The sequence below is a fragment of the Eumetopias jubatus genome, unplaced genomic scaffold (genome assembly GCF_037043125.1).
Source record: "Eumetopias jubatus isolate StellerSeaLion01/CBP00866 unplaced genomic scaffold, mEumJub1_p1.0 scaffold_2, whole genome shotgun sequence".
Classification (NCBI taxonomy): domain Eukaryota; kingdom Metazoa; phylum Chordata; class Mammalia; order Carnivora; family Otariidae; genus Eumetopias; species Eumetopias jubatus.
The window spans coordinates 45,695,133-45,720,442 of NW_028274808.1; positions in this window are offsets into that span (position 1 = coordinate 45,695,133).

Below are 25,310 nucleotides of genomic sequence, written 5' to 3' on the forward strand. Positions count from 1 at the left end.
ACCACTTCATGTATATTATAAGATAATATTTTGCTGGGTATAGAGTTTTGTATTAACTTTGTACTAGTTTTCTAGTATTTTAACAGTGTTGCCTTACTTATTTTGCTTACTTGTGTTTTTTACTTATGTTGTTTCTGCTTAGAAATCTGCCATCATTCTTACCCTTGTTTTTTGTGTGAAATGGGTCTTTTTTCTATGACTGCTTTTAAGATTTTCTTTCTATCATTGTTTGGAAACAATTGGGTTATGATGTGTCTTCTTGTGGTTTTCTTCATGTTTCTTTTGGTTGGGGTTTTTTGAGCTTTTGGAATCTATGGGATTAGAGTTTCCTTTAAATTTTGAAACTTCTAGCAATTATTTCTTCAACATTTTTTTTGTTCCATTCTTAGTACTTTTCTTCTAGGATTCTAATTATATATATATTTTACACTGTTTGGAATTGCCCATAGCTCACTGTTGCTCTGTTTATTTTTAAGTCTTTTTTTTTTTTTTTTGGTGTTTGTGTTTTATTTTGGACAGCTTCTTCTGCTATGTCTCTAAGTTGTTTGTTTGTTTGTTTGTTTTTCCTTATGTAATATCTAGTTTATCATTCAGGACGCTTTTCATGTCAGAGTTTACATTTTAATTTTTAGACGTTCAACTTGTGCCTTTTAAACATCTTCTATTAATCTTTTTATTATGCTCATGTTTTCTTCCACCTTCTTGAACAAATGAAGTTATTAATTATAATAGCTATTTTAACAACCTTATTTACTAATTCTATCATGTGTTCTTTCTTGATCTGCCCCTCTTAACAGTCCTTGTTAATAGTGATTTTTTTTTTTTTGCTTCTTTTCGTGACTAGCTAAGCATAATTATATTCCTCATATTGTAGATTTTATGTTCTTGGATTCTAGGTTTTCTTTTATTTCTTTCAATGTTTTTGACCTATATTCTGAGACATAGGTAAATTACCTAGAAGTTTTTTTTTAAAGCTTTCATATGTGCATTAAGAACAGCTATTAGTTTAGGGCTAATTTTGTCCGACTACTAGGGCAATATGCTTTTGAGGATTCTAGTCCAAAAGTTGGCAAACATTTTCTTCTCAAGGGCCAGATATAAATATTTTATACCACATGGAACAAATGGTCTTTGTTTCAAAAACTTAATTCTATCATTGTAGAATAGATAATATGCAATAGCCATAGATAATATGTAAATAAATTAGCATGGCTGTGTGGCAATAAATTTTTACCAAAAAAACCCCACCAAAAAACCCAAAACCAGATGGCAGGCCAAATTTGGCTTGTGGCCATATTTTACTGGCTCCTGCTCTACTTAATGTTGTGTGTCAAGAAATCTTTCCATTATGGCTATTGAGAACACGAACTATTCCCATCATTTCATGAGCTCTACAGAACATTCTCCCTGCTCTGTTCTAGTGCTTTCCTCTCTAGCTCTAGCAGTTATTTTAAATGCATGCAAGATCAGTACTCAGCAAACAAGGCTTGAGGGAATACTACTGATGATCTGTGATGCTCTCTCCTCTCTTGTAGTCTGCCTCATGAATTTGAGAATGCATGAACTCCTTGAATTTGACCTCTGCCTCCTTAAACTCAGGCAGCTGCCAGGTTCTGCTTGGGCTTACCCATGTTATGCTGCAAAATTTTTCCAGGTGTAAGCTGAGGTAGTCAGAGTACTCTTTTAGTTTGGTTCAGTAGTTTGACTCTTCAGGAATCATTTTTATGATTTCACTTGTTGTCCAGTGTCTAAAAGGTGCTGTTTCCTATTTTTTGTCTGTTTTATAAGTCAAATGTATAAATCTGGTCCCTATTATTCCATCATAACTGGGAGCAAAAGTTGCTTCCTTAAGTACTTTTTACTTACAAAGTCTCAATAATATACATATTCTCTTTCTATCAGATTCCAAGGGAAAGGATTCTAACCTTTAAAAAATAGGTTTTGCTCCTTTTTGTACATTTTCTTACAAGCTGAAGTATGGGGAGTCATTATGCACTACAGCAAGCATTTTTTAAAGTTCTGAATCTTTCAACATTATTTTTTCTATGCTCATAAAAACTTTTAAATGTAAGTGGAAATTGCCTGTTTTCACTTGTCACTTTTTCTCAAAAGCATATCTTAAAGCTTATTCTGCTAAAACTACTCTTGATACCTACCCTTTTCTATTCATATTAATGGATTTTGATTGAGATCTATCCTGTTATATCCTCCCCGATTTTCACAAGGAGTAGTTTTATGTCAATTCTTAGCTTTAGGCTAAGAAGGGGGGATGTTGAGAGGGCTTTGGCATGGCTTAGACCTTGTAACATAACTTCAAAATTAAAATAAAAGAGTGACAATGGGTAGAAATTTAAGAGACAGACAAGAAGGCAAGCCAGGTTGACATTGTAGAGTGGAGTTGCACACAGGGATGAAAGTAATTAGAAAGTGTGGGCAGGTAAATATCAAGATGTCCTTGGCTGGACAGCAGAACAGAGTTGTGATTGGGCTGTCGGTTTCAATCTGATCCTATTTGTACTATATCTAGTAGGACGTTTATATTTGTAAATAAGGATTATACTCTTCTGATGTCCACAGTTCTGATGGTCTTGCCCTTATTTTTTCATCCCTTTAGTTATATTAGCCTGGATATGACTTGGAAGGAAGAGGGTGGGTAGGATCTGCACCTCAAGGGAAAAATAGAACTAGGAATTCTCAACCAATTCAAAACGTTATGGGGTTACATATTATGAGATATTTCAGCTGCTATCAATTAAACACTCCATTCAGTCAGCCAATATGTACTGAGTACCTGTTAGTTGATAAACACTGCACTAAATTTTGAGAATATAGGGATGAATATTACATATGCACTATCTTTGTGAATGTCAGTTTCTCATTGGGAATATAAACATGTAAATAATTAAATGTACTTATTATCTCTAGTACTAGGGGTATATGTGAAATGCTCAGGAATCCAGAAGAGCAATTAACAATCCTTAGAGAGCACATTGGCTATAATACTAGAAGTCTTTATCACACAGTGTACCATAATACTCCTATTTTGATTGATTACTCATTATTTGCATTTTACTAACAGAAAATGACACAGTGTTACTTTCTTCCATGAGCTACTAATTTTCTTCCTTTTTAAAAAATATTATGGAGTAAATCATTATTTTGTTTTTCCTTTACTTTGATCTAAATACATTTGGAAGTAGCACTTTTTAAGTACAAATTTTAATATTCTACTTTTTGGGTAGCTAGAAAAAATATTTCCAGTTATACTTAGCCATGGATGGCTGACTGTCATTTTTAGCACCTTTCTGGAGTAAGAGAGATTTCCCCTATTTAATTACTAGTCATCTAAAACAGACATGTGTTGACTTAGTAGGAAAAGATCACCAGATAATTTCAGGACTAGTTTCAGTTTTTTTCTGTTGTCAACTTATGAACTCGTATGAACCCTTTTTCTTCCCCTCCCCCTCAATTCTTTTTCTTCTTTTGGGCACATTAGATTAAGTTAGTCTGTCTTCTGAAGGCACAGTAATGAGAAAGCTAAATTGTATGAGTCTTATGATAGAATTTATATGAGAGCATTAGGATATTTGAGAATAGTTTCTTACAGAGAATAATACATCAAGAAGCTTGTGTTGCAGATGTCTTTGGAACTCTGTTATAGTATTATTTTGTGGGCAAAAGGATAAGCTCAGATTTCTTCTAGAGTTGTAGTTGTAGGGTGTAGAACAACAACATCTGAATTAAAAATCACTTAGTGAGATGGAGTCTGTTTTACCAAAAGAACATATGAATTGCAGTGATAAATCAGATTTCTCATTTATCCACCCTGACATTTGTTCTTTAATAACCTCCTGAAAAGCATCTAGTGGTGTCATTCCTCACAGCATGTTCAGATGGTATGCATGCTGGGGAGTGTACAGTCAGACCAATGAGAGAAGCAACAGACGAAACCATGCTGCTGGCACCACATAGGCAATCAGGAAATCCAGTGCTAAGTGGACAGGCATATTTTGCACAGTATCAGCAGGCACCCATTTTTGAGAAAGCTTAATCCAGGACTAGCATTAAAGTCCAGGGGACAGGGAGTATCTAAAGTCAGATGGTCTGCAACTGAAGGTATGAGGAGCAAGACCAGCCCTTCCGGGAGTCTTTCAAGGGAGTCAGAAAACCTAAAGCTAAATATCCAAGATTGGATCAGCCCAGTGTGGGCTAAGGATAGGGGAAGGCTCTTTTTGTATATATAGTAGGGCTGGGAGAAGGAAGGAATACACAAATATTAATAGAACTCCCCAAACATATTAGATATTATTTTATGAGAGTGAGACAACTTTCAGTGGCTACTGCTGATATATTCTCTTTCCATTCTGAGATAGGCTTAGAAACTAACCGGGGCTGGGCCTGCAAATGAGGAGGTGAGGCAGCCAGATGTTGACTCTTAGTGCTCATGCCAAAAGAAAAATACCCGATTTTGGTCATATTTATTATCCTCATTCCCTTTAAATCTTTATATTTCTGACTTTCTGCTTAGATTACATTCTGATGGCAACAATTTCTTGTGAAAAGTAAAACTTATCTATCTTACAGAAGAGTTAAATTAATAAATATTAGCAAATGTCTTCTAGCTCTAAACATCTATGATCTGGGATCTCTCTCTCTCTGTATATGTACATCCCATAGACGCACGTATATGTACATATACCGAGAGGGTCAGAGGAGAGAGTCATACTGTATGTATGTGAGGGATATAGAGTTAGATACCTAGAGATATATAGAGAGGGATCTAGAGTTAAATACCTAGAACTAGGAGAGCTCTTACTGATCTATTGATATCTATTAATTTCATAAATATAAATTTCATATATATATAAAATTTATATATATCTTTATATGTAAATATATATATATGGAAAAATAATATGGAAAGAGAATGATAACATTTATATTATTTAAAAAACATATTTTAAGTCACTCTACTCAATAGTAGGTATTTATGCCAGCAAACACTAACATTGTCAATTGCTGTCTATCCTAGCCTGGCTGGTCAAAGTCATTCATTTATTTTTTCATTCAACAATACGACTAAGTATCTACTACATTTTCGGCACAGAACCAGGCTCTGTAATACAAAGAGAAATGAGATATGGCATGATTGAAGTCTTGCAACTAATAGGCACAAACGTTTGATTTGTCTCCGTGTCTAGACCAGATGGGCCTCCTTAATCTATAATTAAAGCATCTGCTGATGTTACCAGTGTTGCCAGATGACCAGCAGCCTTTGTTGCCTAATCCTGGGCTAGTTCCTTCAATGAGCCCAGTAGATGCTTATTCCAGATAAGATTCATGTTTGGTTGATTTGGGCAGATGATCTTTTCCTGGATGAGGACAATCCTTCTTTCCTATTCAATGTGTCCTGGTTTCACCTAACACTAGTCTCAGCTTGCTCTCTCCTTTTGGCTAGAAGCACCCACCATGCCATGTGGTTTTAACAAGAGCTATATTAATAAAAAAAAGATAAAATTTTATTTCTAGGCTATGAAAGGAGGAGGAACATGTCATTTTATAATAGTTAAACTCATTTGCATTCTATACATATATATGATTTCTTTTTTTGGTATTTGATTATCTTCCTCTTTTCAGATTGAAGAGTAAGGCATAATGTGTTGGTTGGGGTTCATTCAGAGAAGTAGAGCTATGAGTGCTAAAAAGTAAGAGATTTATTAATAAGATTTAAACCTTATGCAATGGTGGGAACTGGTGGGAAAGTTTTTACATTGCTGGTATGAGCCTCTGTTGATCTTGAAACCATTATGGTTCAACGAGACTGAAAGTTGGGTTGAAAATTTGGACATGTATAGGAGCAAGGTAAAAAAAAAAAAAAAGGGAGCAAGGAAAACTGGAACCAGAAAGGATGAACCCATCAGAACAAACTGAAGGCTGTTTGTCTCTCATTACCTGGAGCGGTTCCCAGGGATGACCTGCAGGGGATGCTGGCACCTGGTGCTCATGTTCTTGTTGCAAGTCTCAGAGCAACAGAAGATCTGGCAGGATTAAGAGTTGCTGTGGATCCGGGTGGTGCCACATACCAAAAAGGTGATCAATGACCGTGTATATCATTGATAATGTAAATGCACTGCAAGCAGTACTTGGCCTCTCACTGACCTTCAGAGAGTTGTCACAAAATGACTGTGGGTCCACTTCCACTTTCCAAATCTTATGCAGATATTGGCCAACTCTTGGTTAGAGCCATATAAAGAGAGAATTCTGGGAAAGGTAATTCTAGTTTAGCTAAGTTGACACAGAACAAAGCCACAACAGTCTACCACTTATCAAACTGGTACCCATATACACTTATTTGAACTATATTTAACTTTGAAATACAGTATCAAAGTCATGCTTTCATTTAATATGATGCAACTATCTCCTGTACAAATGGAAACACACTAATCCTGTCCCCAGGGTAGGATATAAAATTCTTTTCTCCATCTTTGATATTCAATCCTTTTCTGAGTTTTATTCCCCTTTTCATAGTCTATAGTTTTCATCCTAATGTATAGATTAACTACTTTTTTTATTATGTTAATCATGATACATTACATCATTAGTTTTTTTAAATTTTTTATTGTTATGTTAATTACCATATATTACATCATTATTTTTGATGTAGTGTTCCATGATTCATTGTGCATAACACCCAGTGCTCCATGCAGAACGTACCCATCACCAGGCTAACCCATCCCCCCACCGCCCTCCCCTCTAGAACCCTCACTTTTTTTCTCAGAGTCCATAGTCTCTCATTGTTCAACCCCCCCTCCAATTTCACCCCCTTCATTTTTCCCTTCCTGCTATCTTCTTCTTTATTTTTTTTAACATATAATGTATTATTTGTTTCAGAGGTACAGATCTGTGATTCAACAGTCTTGCACAATTCACAGCACTCACCATAGCACATACCCTCCCCAATGTCTATCACCCAACAAAACCATCCCTCCCACCCCCCACCCCTCCAGCAACCCTCAGTTTCTTTCCTGAGATTAAGAATTCCTCATATCAGTGAGGTCATATGATTCATGTCTTTCTCTCATTGACTTATTTTGCTCAGCATAATATGCTCCAGTTCCATCCACGTCGTCACAAATGGCTAGATTACATTCCTTTTGATGGCTGCATAATATTCCAATGTATATATACACCACTTCTTCTTTATCCATTCATCTGTCAATGGACATCTTTCTCTTTCCATAGTTTGGCTATTGTGGACATTTCTGGTATAAACTTCGGATCCCTACATTTGTATCTTTGGGGTAAATACCCAATAGTGCAATTGCTGGGTCATATGGTAGCTCTATTTTCAACTTTTTGAGGAACCTCCATATTGTTTTCCAGAGTGGCTGCACCAGCTTGCATTCCCACCAACAATGTAGGAGGGTTCCCCTTTCTCTGCATCCCCGCCAACATCTGTCATTTCCTGACTTGTTAATTTTAGACATTCTGACTGGTGTGAGGTGGTATCTCATTGAGGTTTTGATTTGGATTTCCCTGATGCTGAGCGATGTTGAGCACTTTTTCATGTGTCTGCTGACCATTTGGATGTCTTCTTTGGAAAAATGTTGTTCATGTCTTCTGCCCATTTCTTGATTGGATTATTTGTTCTTTGGGTGTTGAGTTTGATAAGTTCTTTATAGATTTTGGATACTAGCCCTTTATCTGATATGTCATTTGCAAATATTTTCTACCATTCTGTTGGTTGTCTTTTGGTTTTGTGGACTGTTTCTCTTGCTGTGCAAAAGCTTTTTATCTTGATGAAATCCCAATAGTTCATTTTTGCCCTTGCTTCCCTTGCCTTTGGCGATGTTTCTAGGAAAAAGTTCCTGCGGCTGAGGTTGAAGAGGTTGCTGCCTGTGTTCTCCTTTAGGATTTTGATGGATGCCTGTCTCACATCTAGGCCTTTCAACAATTTGGAGTCTATTTATGTGTGTGCTGTAAGGAAATGGTCCAGTTTCATTCTTCTGCAGGTGGCTGTCCAATTTTCCCAACACCATTTGTTGAAGAGACTGTCTTTTTTCCATTGGACATTCTTTCCTGCTTTGTCAAAGATGAGTTGACCATAGAGTTGAGGGTCCATTTCTGGGCTCTCTCTTCTGTTCCATTGATCTATGTGTTTGTTTTTGTGCCAGTACCATACTGTCTTGATGATGACAGCTTTATAATAGAGCTGGAAGTCCTGAATTTTGATGCCACCAGCTTTGCTTTTCTTTTTCAATATTCCTCTGGCTATTCGGGGTCTTTTCTGGTTCCATACCAATTTTAGGATTATTTGTTTCATTTCTTTGAAAAAAGTGGATAGTATTTTGATGGGGATTGCATTGAATGTGTAGATTGCTCTAGGTACCATTGACATCTTCACAATATTTGTCCTTCCAATCCATGAGCATGGAACGTTTTTCCATTTCTTTGTGTCTTCCTCCATTTCTTTCATGAGTATTTTATAGTTTTCTGAGTACAGATCCTTTGCCTCTTTCTTTAGATTTATTCCTAAGTATGTTATGGTTTTGGGTGCAATTGTAAATGGGATTGTCTCCTTAATTTCTCTTTCTTCTGTCTTGTTGTTGGTGTATAGGAATGCCACTGATTTCTGTGCATTGATTTTATATCCTGCCACTTTACTGAATTCCTGTATGAATTCTAGCAGTTTTGGGTGGAATCTTTTGGGTTTTCCACATAAAGTATCATAACATCTGCAAAGAGTGAGAATTTGACTTCTTCTTTGCCAATTTGAATGCATTTTCTTTCTTTTTGTTGTCTGATTGTTGTGGCTAGGACTTCTAATACTATGTTGAATAGCAGTGGTGATAGTGGACATCCCTGGTGTGTTCCTGACCTTAGGGGGAAAGCTCTCAGTTTTTCCCCATTGACAATGATATTTGCTGTGGGTTTCTCATAGATGGCTTTAATGATATTGAGGTACATACCCTCTGTCCCTATACTCTGAAGAGTTTTGATCAAGAAAGGATGCTGTACTTTGTCAAATGCTTTTTCTGCATCTATTGAGAGGATAATATGGTTCTTGTGTTTTCTTTTATTAATGTATTGTATCACGTTGATTGATTTGTGGATGTTGAACCAACCTTGCAGCCCAGGGATGAATGCCACTTGGTCGTGGTGAATAATCCTTTTAATGTACTGTTGGATCCTATTGGCTAGCATTTTGGTGAGAATTTTTGCATCCATGTTCATCAAGGATATTGGTCTGTAATTCTCCTTTTTGATGGGGTCTTTTCTGGTTTGGGGATCAAGGTAATGGTGGCCTCATAAAAGGAGTTTGGAAGTTTTCCTTCCATTTCTATTTTTTGGAAGAGTTTCAGAAGAATAGGTATTAATTCTTCTTTAAATGTTTGGTAGAATTCTGGGAAGTCATCTGGCCCTGGGCTTTTGTTTGTTGGGAGATTTTTGATGACTGCTTCAATTTCCTTAGTGGTTATAGGTCTTTTCATGTTTTCTATTTCTTCCTAGTTCAGTTTTGGTAGTTGATACATCTCTAGGAATGCATCCATTTCTTCCAGATTATCTAATTTGCTGGCATAGAGTTGCTCATAATATGTTCTTATAATTGTATTTCTTTGGTGTTAGTTGTGATCTCTCCTTTTTCATTCATGATTTTGTTGATTTTGGTCATTTCTCTTTTCTTTTTGGGAAGTCTGGCCAGGGGTTTATCAATCTTGTTAATTCTTTCAAAGAACCAGCTCCTAGTTTCATTGATCTGTTCTACTGTTCTTTTGGTTTCTATTTCATTGATTTCTGCTCTGATCTTTATTATTTCTCTTCTCCTGCTGGGTTTAGGCTTTATTTGCTGTTTTTTCTCCAGCTCCTTTAGGTGTAGGGTTAGGTTGTGTATTTGAGACCTTTCTTGTTTCTTGAGAAGGGCTTGTATTGTTATATACTTTCCTCTTAGGACTGCCTTTGCTGCATCCCAAGGATTTTGAACAGTTGTGTTTTCATTTTCATTGGTTTCCATGAATTTTTTTTAATTTTTCTTTAATTTCCTGGTTGACCCATTCATTCTTTAGTAGGATGCTCTTTAGCCTCCATGTATTTGAGTTCTTTCCGACTTTCCTCTTGTGACTGAGTTCTAGTTTCAAAAGCATTGTGGTCTGAAAATATGCAGAGAATGATCCCAAACTTTTTGTACTGGTTGGGACCTGATTTGTGACCTAGAATGTGATCTATTCTGGAGAATGTTCCATGGGCACTTGAGAAGAATGTGTATTCTGTTGCTTTGTTATGGAATGTTCTGAATATGTCTGTGAAGTCCATTTGGTCCAGTGTGTCATTTAAAGTCTTTATTTCCTTGTTAATCTTTTGCTTAGATGATCTGTCCATATCAATGAGGCGGTGTTAAAGTCCCCCACAATTATTGTATTGCTGTTGATGTGTTTCTTTGCTTTTGCTCTTAATTAGTTTATGTAATTGGCTGCTCCCATGTTAGGGGCATAGATATTTACAATTGTTAGATCGATCCTTTAAGTCGGATATAGTGTCTTTCCTTGTCCGTCCTCTTATTACTGTCTTTGGTTTAAAATCTAATTTGTCTGATATAAGGATTGCCACCCCTGCTTTCCTTTGGTGTCCATTAGCATGGTAAATTGTTTTCCACCCCCTCACTTTCAATGTGGGGTTGTCTTTGGGTCTAAAATGAGTGTCTTGCAGACAGCATATCGATGGGTCTTGTTTTTTAATCCAATCTGATAGCCTGTATCTTTTGATTGGGGCATTTAGCCCATTTACATTCCGGGTAACTATTTAAAGATAGGAATTTAGTGCCATTGTATTGCCTGTAAGGTAACTGTTACTGTGTATTGTCTATGTTCCTTTCTGATCTGTGTTACTTTTAGGCGCTCTTTTTGCTTAGAGGACACCTTTCAATATTTCTTGTAGGGCTGGTTTTGTGTTTGCAAATTCCTTTAGTTTTTGTTTGTCCTGGAAGATTTTTTATCTCTTCTTCTATTTTCAGTGATAGCCTAGGTGGATATAGTATTCTTGGCTGCATATTTTTCTCATTTAGTGCTCTGAATATATCATGCAGTCCTTCCTGGGCTTCTAGGTCTCTGTGGATAGGTCTGTTGCCAATGTAATATTTCTACCATTGTAGGTTACATATCTCTTCTCCCAAGATGCTTTCAGGATTTTCTCTTTGTCTCTGAGACTCTTAAGTTTTACTATTAGATGTCAGGGTGTTGACCTATTTTTATTGATTTTGAGGGAGGTTCTCTGTGCCTCCTGGATTTTGATGCCTGTTTCATTCCCCAAGTTAGGGAAGTTCTCTGCTATAATTTGCTCCAATATACCTTCTGCCCCTCTCTTTCTTTTTTCTTCTTCTGGGATCCCAATTATTCTAATATTTTTTCATCTTATAGTATCACTTATCTCTTGAATTTTGCCCTCGTGATCCAGTAGTTGCTTATCTCTCTTTTTCTTAGCTTCTTGATTTTCCATCATTTGGTCTTCTATATCACTAATTCTCTCTTCTTCTTCATTTATCCTAGCAGTTAGAGCCTCCATTTTTGATTCCACCTCATTAATAGCCTTCTTGATTTTGACTTGGTTCGATTTTAGTTCTTTTATTTCTCCAGAAAGGGTTTCTCTAATAATTTCCATGTTTTTTTCAAGCCCAGCTAGTATTTTTAAAATCATCATTCTGAACTCTAGTTCTGCCATCTTACTAATGTCCGTATTGATTAGGTCCCTGGCAGTCAGTATTGCCTCTTGTTCTTTTTTTTTTGAGGTGATTTTTTTCTGTCTTGTCATTTTGTCCAGAGGAGAATAGATGAATGAGAGAACAAAATGCTAACAGGGTAACAATGTTCCCAGAAAATATACAATAAACAAATCAGAAAAGACGTTAAACCAGGGGAAAAGGAAGGGGAAAAAAAGAAAAAAGAAAAAAAAAGAAAAAGATAAAAACCAAGAAACAAAAACAAAACAAAACAAAACAAAAACAGAATATGATCAAATATGATCAGGCTGGTGCATAGATCAGTGCCACACACTAGATTTTGGGCATATTTTGGTCTGTTTGAAAAGTGTCTCCCAAAATTTTACAGAATGAAAAGCTTATATATGTACAAAAATAAGGGTAAATAAGATGAAGGGATGGAATATGATTGTAAAGATGAAAATTATAAAAGATTTTATAAAAGGAATTGATAAGATAAGAAGTTGGTTGAAAAAAGAAAGAAGAGGATTTTTTATAAAAAGGGAGAGAATGTGATCATGCAGGAGACTAGAACAAAGCCGTACACTAGAGATTTAGGGTATATTTTGGTCTATTAGAAGTCACTGTATCCAGGTATGTGCTATGGTGAGCGCTGTGAATTGTGCAAGACTGTTGAATCACAGATCTGTACCTCTGAAACAAAAAATGCAATATATGTTAAGAAAAAAAAAAAGAAGAAGATAGCAGGAGGGGAAGAATGAAGGGGAGTAAATCCGAGGGGGAGACGAACCCTGAGAAATGATGGACTCTGAAAAACAAACTGAGGGTTCTAGAGGGGAGAGGGGTGGGGGGATGGGTTAGCCTGGTGATGGGTATTAAAGAGAGCACGTTCTGCGTGGAGCACTGGGTTTTATGCACAAACAATGAATCATGGAACACTACATCAAAAACTAATGATGTAATGTATGGTGATTAACATAAAAAAAAAAACAGAAGAAACTGTATCCCAAAATTTTAAAGAGAGAACTATATATATATATATATATATATATATATATATATATATATATGCCAAAATAAGGTTAATTACTATGAAGGGATAGAATATGACTCTAAAAATGAAAAATAAAAAAGATTTTTTAAAAAAGGGATTGATAAGATGTTGGTTGAAAAAGGGAAAAAGAAAAATTCAAAAAAAAAGAAAAAGAAAAGAAAAAGAAAGTTAAAAAAAAAAAAACTTTGAAAGACTAAAGAAGCATGGGAAAAAAGCCATGAATTCTATGTGCAGTATTCCCCTAGTGCTGGAAATTCTGCTGTTCTCATTGATTGGTAAACTTGGTCTTCGCTGGCTGTTCTTGCTGATCTTCTGGGGAAGCGGCCTGTTGCCATGGTTTCCAAATGTCTTTGCCGGAGGCGGAATTGCCCTGCCCTTGCTGGGTCCGGGCTAAGTAATCTGCTGGGGTTTGCTCTTGGGAGCTTTTCTTCCCTGCAATCTTTCTGTATGGCTTTGGAGGACGAGAGTAAAATGGCAGCCTCCCAATCTCCTCCTGGAGGAGCCGAGAACTTGGAGCCCCACTCCTCAGTGAGCCCCCAGAGAAAAGCAGTCTATCTCTCCTGTCTCCCTGGTCTCGGCCTCTCTCCGTGCTCACCTGGCCTGTGACCATGCATTTCCATCTCTGGAACATGACCCCGTGTGGAGTCTCCAAACCCAACAGATTCCCGCAGTGTGCTCCCACGCCATTCCTCCCATGGGAGGAAGGGGAGTCTCCCCAGATCTACCCCTTGTTGGGTCCCTGCTGGAAGAGCAGTGGCCCGACTGTGCCTCGGATCATGGTTTATGGCAACCCCGAGCTGAGAGCCCCCTCCTTGGCTCCATATCTGTAGCCAGCTTCCCCGCTCTGATACCTGGGAGCTCTGCCATACTCAGGCACCCCTGGTCTTTCTGTGACCGTGAGGGTCCTGAGACCACACTGTCTCAGGGAGGGTTCCATTCCCCACTTAGCCACTGAAGCGACATCCCTCAGCGGAGCTGACTCCGAAAAGTTCTGATTTTGTGCTCCGCTGCTCTACCAGTTGCCGGTAGCAGCTGATGGAGGGCCCCTCCCCCGCCATCTGTCTTCCCGAATATTGCCTTGGATTCACTTCACCGCACGTCCTACCTTCCAGAAAGTGGTCGCTTTTCTGTTCAGAGAGTTGCTGCTATTCTTTTCTTCGACCTCCTGTTGAGTTCATAGGTGTTCAGAATGGTTTGATCCCTATCTAGCTGAATTCCTGGGACCAGACAAAATTTAGGTCTCCTACTCCTCCGCCATCTTGCCTAGATTAACTACTATTTACATATCATATGTCAGATGGTAGGAAGTGGTGGAGAGGAAAAAAAAAGTATTGGTTATACAAACAATTATATTCACATGAAAATAAAAAAGAACTATTATTATTATTGCAGTCTTCATTTCTGCAATAGATCATGTAGTTATGGCTTGTATCCATAACTTTCTTTTTCTACTTGCTATTTTACTCTCAGCAGGAAACTCAATTGGTTGTAGTTCTTTACTGGTACAGTGATCCTAGCCTTTATTATTGAAGTGTCTGGGTCAGAGGTCTTGCCTCTATTAGACTGCTGCAGTTTCCACTGATTTTAATCATAACATGGGATTACAATCAAGTCATCCCAGGGGATCTCCTGTTTTACAAACATAATCCTCATTATTCCTGTTATGTTGTAGAGACTCAGTTTCCCCTTGAGTTAAAATAGATAACCCCAGCCAGTACTGTAACTTTCTCTGTCTGTCTACTCACTGGAATGAGGAGCCCAAAGTGGCCAGGTGGGAAGTTTTGACTTTCTGTTTCATAGAATTATTGCCGTGTCTCCTGATGGAAGCACTCTTTCTATGGTAAAGAAGACCTCTAGTCCAGCAAAACTCAAAGTTTGTTATAAGGATGGGAAGCAAATATTTTGCTCATGTATGGATCCTTAGAAGTAATAGTTTGAGAAGCCATGCTCATTTCCATCTCTTGACTTCCAGATCCATGAATGCTGGCAATAAAAATATAGCACCATACATTGGCCACTAATTTAGAGCACATATCCTGTTCTAGTGACATTACTCCAGCCCTACAGGTGTTGCCATCCAGCTAACACCATGACTAAGTTTTCAAAAGGCCATTCTACTATTCTATCAGATTTTCACAGTGATAGGAACATTGTAAGTCCAGGAAATTACATGTGTATGGGCCATTGCCACACTTTATTTACTATAAAATGATTTATTTGGTCAGAAGCTATGCTATCTAGAATATCATGACTGTGAATAAGGCATTTTATAAGTTCATGGATGGTGGTTTTGGCAGAAGTGCTACAGACAGGAAGGCAAATCCATATTTAGAATAAGTGTCTGCTTTCTAGTGAGAACAAAGTGCTGCTCTTCTATGATGGAAGTGGTCCAATATAATCAGCCTAGTAGCTGGCTACCAGGTAGCTGGCTAATCCTTTCTGGGAATGCAATACTGGAGGATATTATTGGTCTTTGCTGTTCGCAGGTTGGTCACTGCCAGTAGATCAGCCATGGTGAGTGTATTACAGTTCTCCAGAGAAACACAACCAATAAGATATCTATTAGGAAGAGCTTTATTATAAGGAATTGGTCATACAGTGGAGATACTGAGAAATCCCACTGTCTGCCGTCCACAAGTTGGAGATCCAGGAAAGCTAGCTGGTGGTGTAATTCAATTCTGAGCCTGAGAGCCAGGAGGAAAGACAACAGGAGAAGGTTGATGTCTTAGCTTGGCAATCAGGTAGAAAGGGCCAAATTCTGTTTTCCTCCACCTTTTTTATTCTATTCATGCCCTCATTGAATCAAATGGTGCTCACCCACACTGGGGAGGGCCATCTACTTTACTCAGTCACCAGTTAAAATGTTAATTTCATCTGTGAGAAATACCCTCACAGACACACCCAGAAATAATGTTTATTAGAATATCTTGGCACTCTGTGATCCAGGCAAGTTGACACAAAATTAACTATTACAGTGCAGGGAGCAAGTCCATGTTGCTAAGCACATGCACAATCTACATCATGCTGCCTTAACTACTTTGTTTATCAGCCCCCTGGGCAAGGACGATGGTAGTTGGTGATTAGTGTCCATAAAAAAAAATAGTTTTATCCACCTCATTATTAAGGTCCTCCTCTGCTGAGGACATTCTTTGGTGAGCATTCATATAGGACAAAAATATATCTATACTCCTCCCATTTGGGGGGTGTTCTGTCCCTGTACCTCCTCCTAAGATCTCTATGGACAGTTTTCAAATCTTGTTCCATCAAAGTCCCTGATGGTTCAGCTAAGTCATTAGTCACTGTCCATGAATCAGATACCTCTGGCCATCTCTTCTTAGGACTTTAGGATTTGCTTAGATTTAGTCTTTTATGACACTTTCATTTGATTATGGAATGTCACTATGCAGTCCTAAATTTTTGGCTTTGTAGTTCAAACAACCCCAATAAAAGATGGGCAACTCAAGTTACATGGTAACTTAATGGCCCATGATTAGCATTCAGTCTCAACCAAGCTCCAGTAGTAAAGGCAGAAGTTGTTTCTAAAAAAAATAAATAAATAAAAAGAAAGAAAGAAAGAAAAGAAAAGAAAAGTTACTGATAGACAGTGGCATAACTGCTCCAAAATCCTAGAGATCTGCACTGTGATTCACCTAGAGATTCCTGCCAAAGGCTCCTTGCAGCATGACTATCTGCCTGAGACATTTAAAGCACTATCATATATGCTGGATCATAGAACTTGAATGACAGAAGAGCTTGTTTGACAGTGTGGACATATTGCACAGCCTTTTTAAAAAATTCTGTGTCCCATTCAGTATGCTGACAAATCTTCTGATTTAGGCTGATGGACAAAACTGGATTTTAAAAATTCAGCAGGTTATGGATACCCATGAAATCTTTAGAAAAATAACTAGTCAGCTTTTTCCTTGCCAATGACACACTCATCTTGCTTTTTCTGATCATTTTGAGAGGTTTATAAAAAAATTTTTCTGTTTTTTGAGTTTCCTATTGACTAAAATCCTTGGAGTGTTTTTAAGATGCATTTTTATAGAGCAGTTGGGTCTGTACAGTTCTCTTAAACCTTGGGCATGTGGTCAATTCCATACATTTGTTGAATTAAACTTTGAACAAAGAAAGAGCCAATAAATGTAAATGGGACAAATGTGCATACTGTATAAAGAGGTAGAAGATGTGGACTACATACATATGGTAGTTTATATAACCACTGATACTCTTGGGTACCCAAAGAAATTATTCAGTTTTCCTTTAAATTATAATTTGTATTCCCTTATATAGAATGGATGTGGATATATATAACATTTTATATAATATACTATATTTATATTATATACGCCACATTATGTTTAATTATCATGTCTACTTAGGCTCCTCTTGGCTGTGATTGTTTCTCAGAGTTTGTTTTTAATGACCTTGAAAGTTTTGAGGTGTACTGCTTAGGTAATTGGTAGAATGTTCTGCAATTGGAACTTGTTCAATATCTTTCTTATGAGTATATTGGGGTTATTTTGGTGGAGGAGAAGACCATAGAAGTAAATGCCATTCTCATCACATTATCTCAAGGATACATACTACCAACATGACCTATCACCATCAAACATTAACCTTGATCACCTAACTGAGGTAATGTATGTCAATTTTCTCCATTATAAAGTTACCCTTCCACCCCCTTTCTATACTGTACTCTTGGGAAGGAAGTCACTATGCAAAGCCCACACTTAAGGTGTGGAGACTTATACGCCCTCCTTTAAGGGTAGAGTATTTATATAAATTGGAATTCTCTTGAATGGGAGTCTCATCTCTTCTCCCTCACTTATTATTTGTAGTATTTTATTGGAATTAGTAGGTGTTCATGATTATTAATTTTGTACTTTGGATTATATCCAATAATATATTTTGTTGTTCATATTGTTTCATCTTTGGCCATTAGGTGTTCTTTCAGCTGGCCTCTTTGTTCCTTTGCCATACTATAATCATCATGGGTTTTCTGAGTACTTCCTTACTTTCTGCCTGCCACTACAAGAGGCTCCAGGATCATCTTGTGTATTTCCTGACTTGGTCCTGGACTCAGACATTTCTCCAAGGAGATTTGGTTCCTTTTACTGGTGAATGGTATTAGAAACCAAGATCTGGGTGCTAGGTGTACTCAGTACTTCTGTGGTGCCACTGTTTCTAAGCTCTCCCAATTGACAGAGCAAGAAAATAAATGTGTGTATAACTAAACTGTCTATATATGCATATTTGTAAGTATTTCTATATATAACCATCTGTATCTATATTAAGCTAAGTATGAGTTCATACTAATTACCACATGGATCATTTTAGCTTTCTCTTGCTTTTCTATAAACTCCCATTCCAAATATGAGAAATCTGACTTCTACTTGCTGTCATACATTTACTTAATTATTCTGTTCTAGCAAACATGTGTTATGGATTGAATGTTTTTGTTTCCCCCAAAATCACATATAGAGACTGTAATCCCCAATGTGACTGTATATGGAGGTAGGGCCTTTAAGGAGATAATTAAGAATAAGTGAAATCATAAGTGCCATATCCTAATCTGATAGAACTGGTGGCCTGGTAAGAAGAGGAAAAGACACAAGATTGTGCTCTGTCTCTGCACACATACAGAGAAGAAGCCAGGTGAGGGTACAATGTAGCCAGAGAGATCCCAACAGAAACCAACCCCGATGGCACTTTGACTTTGGACTTCCAGACTCCAGAACTGTGAAGAGACAACTTTCTGTTGTTGAAGCCACCCAGTCTGTGGTATTTTGTCATGGAAGCTGGAACAGACAAATACATGTATAGTGGGTTCGGAATTGTTAACCCATATTTCCACTGGGCCAACTTCATCAACCAAAGTGCAGTGCTTATATCCATTTTCCTTTGCTTTAGTCTCACAGTTGCTTAGGTCAGCACTTTTCTCTCCTACTCTTCAATGAAGGAAGGAGTTACTCCATACATTTGTAGTACAGTTAGATTCTTTTGTCATGGTCTGCATTCTATCTTAGGATTCCTCAACATGGTAAATGATTTTCACATATTTACATACATCAAGATTTACTCTTTGTGCTGTGAAGTTCAACGGATTTTGACAAGTGTGTAGTATCATGTATCAAAAATTGTATCAGAACGGTTTCATTGCCATGAAAAAAAATCTCCTGTTCTTCACCTATTTGTGAACTTCTGGTAACCACTTATCTGCTGTCTCTATAGCTTGCCTTTTCCAGAACACCAAATACATTGAATCACAGAGCCTTTTCAGACTGATTTCTTTCACTTAGCAATATGCATTTAAGAGTCATCCATGATTTTGCAGGGCTTCAGTGTAATAACCATGTTTCCTAGTTTCTGTTTTTGATGCTTGTACATTGTGGGGTCTTGCTGACCCTGGAGGGACTGCCCCTACTGGGGTTAGCTGAGTCCTAGAGATAGCAAATCACCTTTGAGCATAACTGTGAGCAAACTAACCAATCCAGAGCCCATACCACCAACCATCTTCGTCAGGCTCTCACATTTCAGTGAGAACTGTCTCCCTGCCCTAAAGACTTGGGGACAAGTACCAGACAATGAGGGACAACCTTTATACCTCAGAGCCCACTAAAATTATTCAAAGTAGCTAATCCTAAACCTGTTTGGCCTTCTTACTCTTCCTTGTTCATTCCTTCCTGTGAAAACCACAATAAAAGCTTTTGCCCACATTTTCCCCATGTTCCTTCTGCCTCTGATCCTGGTGATTTCCCATGTGGTCCCCCATAACGTGCCATGACCCCTCCTCTTGAGATCTGAATACCAAGCTATATTTTTAGTGGCAATCATCTCCTAATCTGTTGGCCTTGCCATACCTGAATAATAATAAAACTTGCATTTTAAAACACATAGTTCACTCCATCTTATTATTGAATAGTATTCCATTATATAGATCCACTGCAGTTTATTTATTCATTCACCTACAGAAGAACATATTAGTTGTTTCTAGTTTGGGGCAATTATGAATAAAGATGCTATTAACATTCATGTGGAGGTTTTTGTGTGGGCATGTTTTTAAATCAGTTGGGTAAATATCTTTGAATGCAATTGCTGGATTATATGGTGAGACCATATTTTGCTCTGTAAGAAACTACCAAACTGACTTCCAAATTGACTGTACCATTTGCCATTTTGCATTCCCACCAGCAATGAATGAGAGTTCCTGTTGCTCACATTTTGCCAGGATTGATATTTTTATTATTTTTAAAAACTTAGCCATTCTAATAAGTGTGTTGTTTTAATTTGCATTTCCTAATGAAAAATGACAGTCGGCATCTCTAATATACTTATTTGTCATTTGTATATTTTTTTTGGTGAGGTGACTGTTTATATCTTTTGTCCATTTTATAATTGTGTTGTTTATATTCTTATTGTTGCTTTTAACAGTTCTTTGCATACTTTGGCTACAAGTACTTTATCAGATTGCTGTTTTGAAAATATTTTTTCTCCCAGTTGGTGGTTTATCTTTTCATTCTCTTAAAATTGTATTTTACACAGCAGATGATTTTAATTTTAATTTTTTATTGTTATGTTAATCACCATATATTACATCATTTGTTTTGGTGTAGTGTTCCATGATTCATTGTTTGTTCATAACACCCAGTGCTCCATGCAGAATGTGCCCTCTTTAATACCCATCACCAGGCTAACCCATCCCCCTACCCTCCTCCCCTCTAGAAACCAAGTTTGTTTTTCAGTCCATCATCTCTCCTGGTTCGTCTCCCCCTCTGACTTACTCCCCTTCATTCTTCCTCTCCTGCTATCTTCTTCTTTTTCTTTTTTCTTAAAATATGTTGCGTTATTTGTTTCAGAAGTACAGATCTGTGATTCAACAGTCTTACACAATTCACAGCGCTCACCGTAGCACATACCCTCCCCAATGTCTATCACCCAGCCACCCCATCCCTGAAATAAGTCAATCAGAGAAAGACATGTATCATATGACCACACTGATATGAGGAATTCTTAATCTCAGGAACAAACTGAGGGTTGCTGGAGTGGACAGCAGATGATTTTAATTTTGTTTAACTCCAGCCTATCAGTTTTTTCTTTCATGGATCATGTTTTCTTATTTTGTACCTAAAAATATCACCAAACTCAAGGTCACTTAGATTTTCTTCTAGACATTTTATAGTTTTAAATTTTACACTTAGGTCTATGATCCATTGGGGTTAATTTTGGGGGAAGTTCTAAGGTCTGTGTTTCTTTTCTCTTTTTTATCCCTTCCTCCCTCCCTCTCTCCATTCCTTCCTTCCTTCCTTCCTTCCTCCCTCCCTCCCTCCCTCCCTCCTTCTGTTCCTTCCTCTTTCTTTCTTTCTTCTTTCTTCTGTCCTTCCTCCCTCCTTCTTTCTTTCTTTCTTTCTTTCTTTCTTTCTTTCTTTCTTTCTTTCTTTCTTTCTTTCTTTCTTTTTCTTTCTTTCTTTCTTTCTTTTCTTTCTTTCTTTCCTTTTCTCTTCTTTTTTTTTACATATGGTTGTCCAAATATTCCATCAGCCTTTATTGAAAGGCCATCTTTTCTTCATTTCACTGCCTTTGCTCCATTGCCCAAGATTATTTAACTATATCTATGTGAACATATTTCTGCTCTCTATATTCTATTCATTCATCTAGCTGTCCATTTTTTTTTTTTTTTGCCAATATGACACTGTCTTTATTACTGTAGCATTGTGGTAACTTTTGAAATAGGGTCATGTATGTCTTTCACCTTTGTTCTTCTTCAGAATGGTGTTGGTTATTCTGTGTATCTTGCCTTCCCATATAGGCTTTAAAATCAGTCTATTGATATCTGAAATATAGTTTGCTAAGATTAGGATTGTGTTCAATCTATAGATCAAGTTGAGAAGAATTGACATCTTAATACTATTGAGTATGTCAGTCTATGAACTTGGGATATATCTCCATTTATTTAGATCTTCTTGGATATTCTATTCTTTTGTTGTTGTTCATTTCTTTCTCTTTACATTTCAATTTAGGAAGCTCCTAGTGACCTACCTTTAAGTCCAGTGATTCTTTTCTCTACTGTGTTCCATCTACCAGTAAGCTCATCAAAGTCATTCATTTAGGTAGTATTTTTGTGAAATCTAGTGTTTCCTTTGATTCTTTCTTAGAGTTTCCAACTCTCTATTGCCTATCAGTTCTTGTATGTTGTCCATTTATATCATAGTTATTTTAAATTGTCTGTCACATAGTTCCAAAATCTGAATTGTATCTGAATCTGAGTCCAATGCATGAATGTCTCTTCAAACTGTGTTTTTACTTGCTTCCATCATGCTTTTTAATTTTTTGTTGAAAGCCAGATAATTTATACAGTAATAGAAACTGAAGTAAGTTGGCCTCTGGTCTGATATAATTTATGTAGGCATTGGGTTGTGTTTAATATTTTCTCTAGCTATTGGTGCCAGAGGCTTCAAATTCTTATAGCATCTTTGTTTATGTCTTCTTTGTTTTCTTTGGGTTTCTCAAAGAACTATTTTAAATAGAGTTTATCCCTCAGTGCTCTCTGAACTGTAATCCATTGCTATTTATAATAGATAACTATTGTGTAAGATATGGTGTTGTATAAAGTGTGGGGGAGAAGAAGCATTCTATAATCTTATAATTAATCTCAGTCTTTTAGTGGGCCTGTCTCCTTCAGCTGTGACCTTCACAACTGTTTCTTAGCTTCCTTTGCTTTAGGTTAGACAATAATTTTAGAGTGGGCGTGAGTCAGAGAAATGGCCTTACTCTATATGGGACAGGCTCCGATAAAGTCTTTTCTTCTGGATAGTAGGCTTTGCTATGGAGAAGACCCTAGGTGTATTTCACCATATTCTTTCTTGAACTCCAGCAGAGTGCTCTTTCTTGGATGTTCACAGTGAATAGGAACCTTGTGTGTTTTTTAAAAATAAAGCCCAGGAAAGTGTGGCACCCCTATAAGGCTGTAGCTTCCAAGAGTTTCTCTCTTTCATTCTAGTTTACATTTAGCTTCTAGGCATTTGTCAAAGTTGCCATTTCAGGGTTTATACCAGTTATTTATACCATGGCTCCAGAGGCTCCTGTTCAGGGTAAACAGATATCAGTCACAATTGTCTACAGTTGTCTGTGTCTCCAGATTTTGTGGTGGCAGTTCACTGAAACTTGTCTTATGCATCCAATAAAAGGCATTGGTTTTGTTTGTTCACCTTTTAACTGTTGTAAGGATGGGCATGACTTCCAAGCTCTTTACATGCCATCAGTGAAACCCGAAGTTGTGGTCATGTGGTTTAATTGCTCATGCTTTTATTTTTGAAATTACAAAGTATGCTGAATAACCATGTTTTTTATTCCTTAAGGAATGTATTCTCTCTCTAAGGAATTAGAGTCACTATATAGCACATATTTGTTTCTAGATGTTTTATTCAGTTTTCTGATTTTTAGTGAAAAGGATACTGCTTCCTTCCCAAATGTTATGCTTAGCCATTACCTTTCTTTGAACTGAAGTACTACTTATATCCAAGATGTCAAAAATCTTTATCCCTTAATATGCTTCTCTGGCTTGAATTATAGCTCTGGGAAGTGGCTACAAATTTTGGTAATGAAGTAAAGTGGTTTTTTCATAAAGTTTATTTTTTTTTTGTTCTGTAAAAGTTAAATGTGCTGTAGGAATAAAGGAGAAAGAGGCCAGAAAAACTAAAATCTAAAAACTGATCAAAGTTATGATGGGAACACTTGACAGCTTTTTCTATGTGGCGAAGCATACATCTGTGTCGTTATTAAATGGAAGTACTGTTCAGCAGATCATAAAATTACATGATATAATTTCCCCGTACTACAGAACTTCCTATGACTCACAGATATGAACTACCTTGTGTTTAACTAGTACTTTTTTTTCTAATGCAAACCAAGAGCCAAATTAGTTATTAAGCTTCCAGGAAAATGAACAAGATTGTCTTTGCTCTTATTCTGTCTCTTTAAAATCACAAATTTACTTGATGTTATTTTTTTTTTCCAATAAGAATTCCTTGCCAATTTTGATAAAAATCCAAAGTAATTGGCAGGCATTGATATTTCATCCCTCCTCTGCATGTCTCGGGAAAATGACCCACCAATATGGCTCTATGTAATTTACTTCCCCATCTCTGGAAACACCATTAGTAACATTAGCACTGTTTTAACAAATAGCAGTTTTTACCTGCTTATCAGCTAGCTTAGCAACAGTAGACCTGAACAATATGTAGTATTCTTTCTGGTTATAAGAATTTTACTTTTATTGTATCCTTGCTTTGTAGAATATCAGACTTTCATGTGTACCTTTAGCAGTACAATAACAATGGTCCTAATTTATTACACAACTCTACCCTTCTAGAAATTTTACTTGTATAATTCTCTCATTTAAATTTCACTTAATTTTATAAGTATTAACAGGGCTGAGATTCAGCAGGTCCACCTTACAAGGCTAGATGGATTGTTTTGAGCATCTCTATTCCATTTAAAGGATGAGAAAACTGTCTAGAGATGAATTATCTCTATTAATTTGAATAGCAAATAAAATACAATTTTTAAAAATACAAGACAGGAAAAGAGGAATAGATTACATTCATCTACCAGTATATCAAAAGAAGTGTAGCTAGTGATCAAAATCAGGGCAAGTTTCCATGACCAAGATTATGACTTTAGATTTCTTGGCTAATGAGAAATGTAAGCAACTTTCTTGCTCTCTGAAGTTTCCCATTGCCTCCCTCCCTTCTTCCTTCCTCCCGCCCTCCCTCCCTCCCTCCCTTCCTTTCTTCCTTCCTTCCTTTTTCTGTCTCTCTCTTTTTTTGGTCTCCTTTCCTTACTTGTGTTCATTCTCTTTCTTTTTTCTTTCTTTCTTTCTTTCTTTCTTTCTTTCTTTCTTTCTTTCTTTCTTTCTTTCTTTCTTCTTCCTTCCTTCCTTCCTTCCTTCCTTCCTTCCTTCCTTCCTTCCTTCCTTCTTCCTTCCTTCCTTCCTCTTTCTTTCTTTCTTTCTTTCTTTCTTTCTTTCTTTCTTTCTTTCTTTCTTTCTTTCTTTCTTTTTCTTCTTTCTTTCTTTCTTTCTTTCTTCTTTATTCCTTCTTTCTTTTTTCTTTCTCATTCCCTCTTCCCTTCTCACCCTTTATTTTTTACTTATGCTGAATACTTATACAATTTTACTTAGAACTAGCTCTAATTACATTATTGTAATATAAGCCTAATTTCTATATTATCAAAATTGGTCCCTATTAGCTGGTTGAGGTGTTTTTGGCTTTTGTTTTGTTTGTTTGTTTTTTGCAGGAAGTGGCAATCTGTTGACCCAACCCAAACAGGTTTGGTGTACCATATATTTCTCTTGGGGTGGGCATGGGGGAATGATGACCACAAATACCATTATGGTATTCCATCTTCTACCTCTTCTACCCCAATTTACTAGTTTGTATCTTATGGAATTGTCATGTAAAAATCAATAACATTGAAATTCAAAAACAGTTTCATGAGATGCAACCTGTTATATTCATGTGACATCAAAGAAAATTTATATCCAGG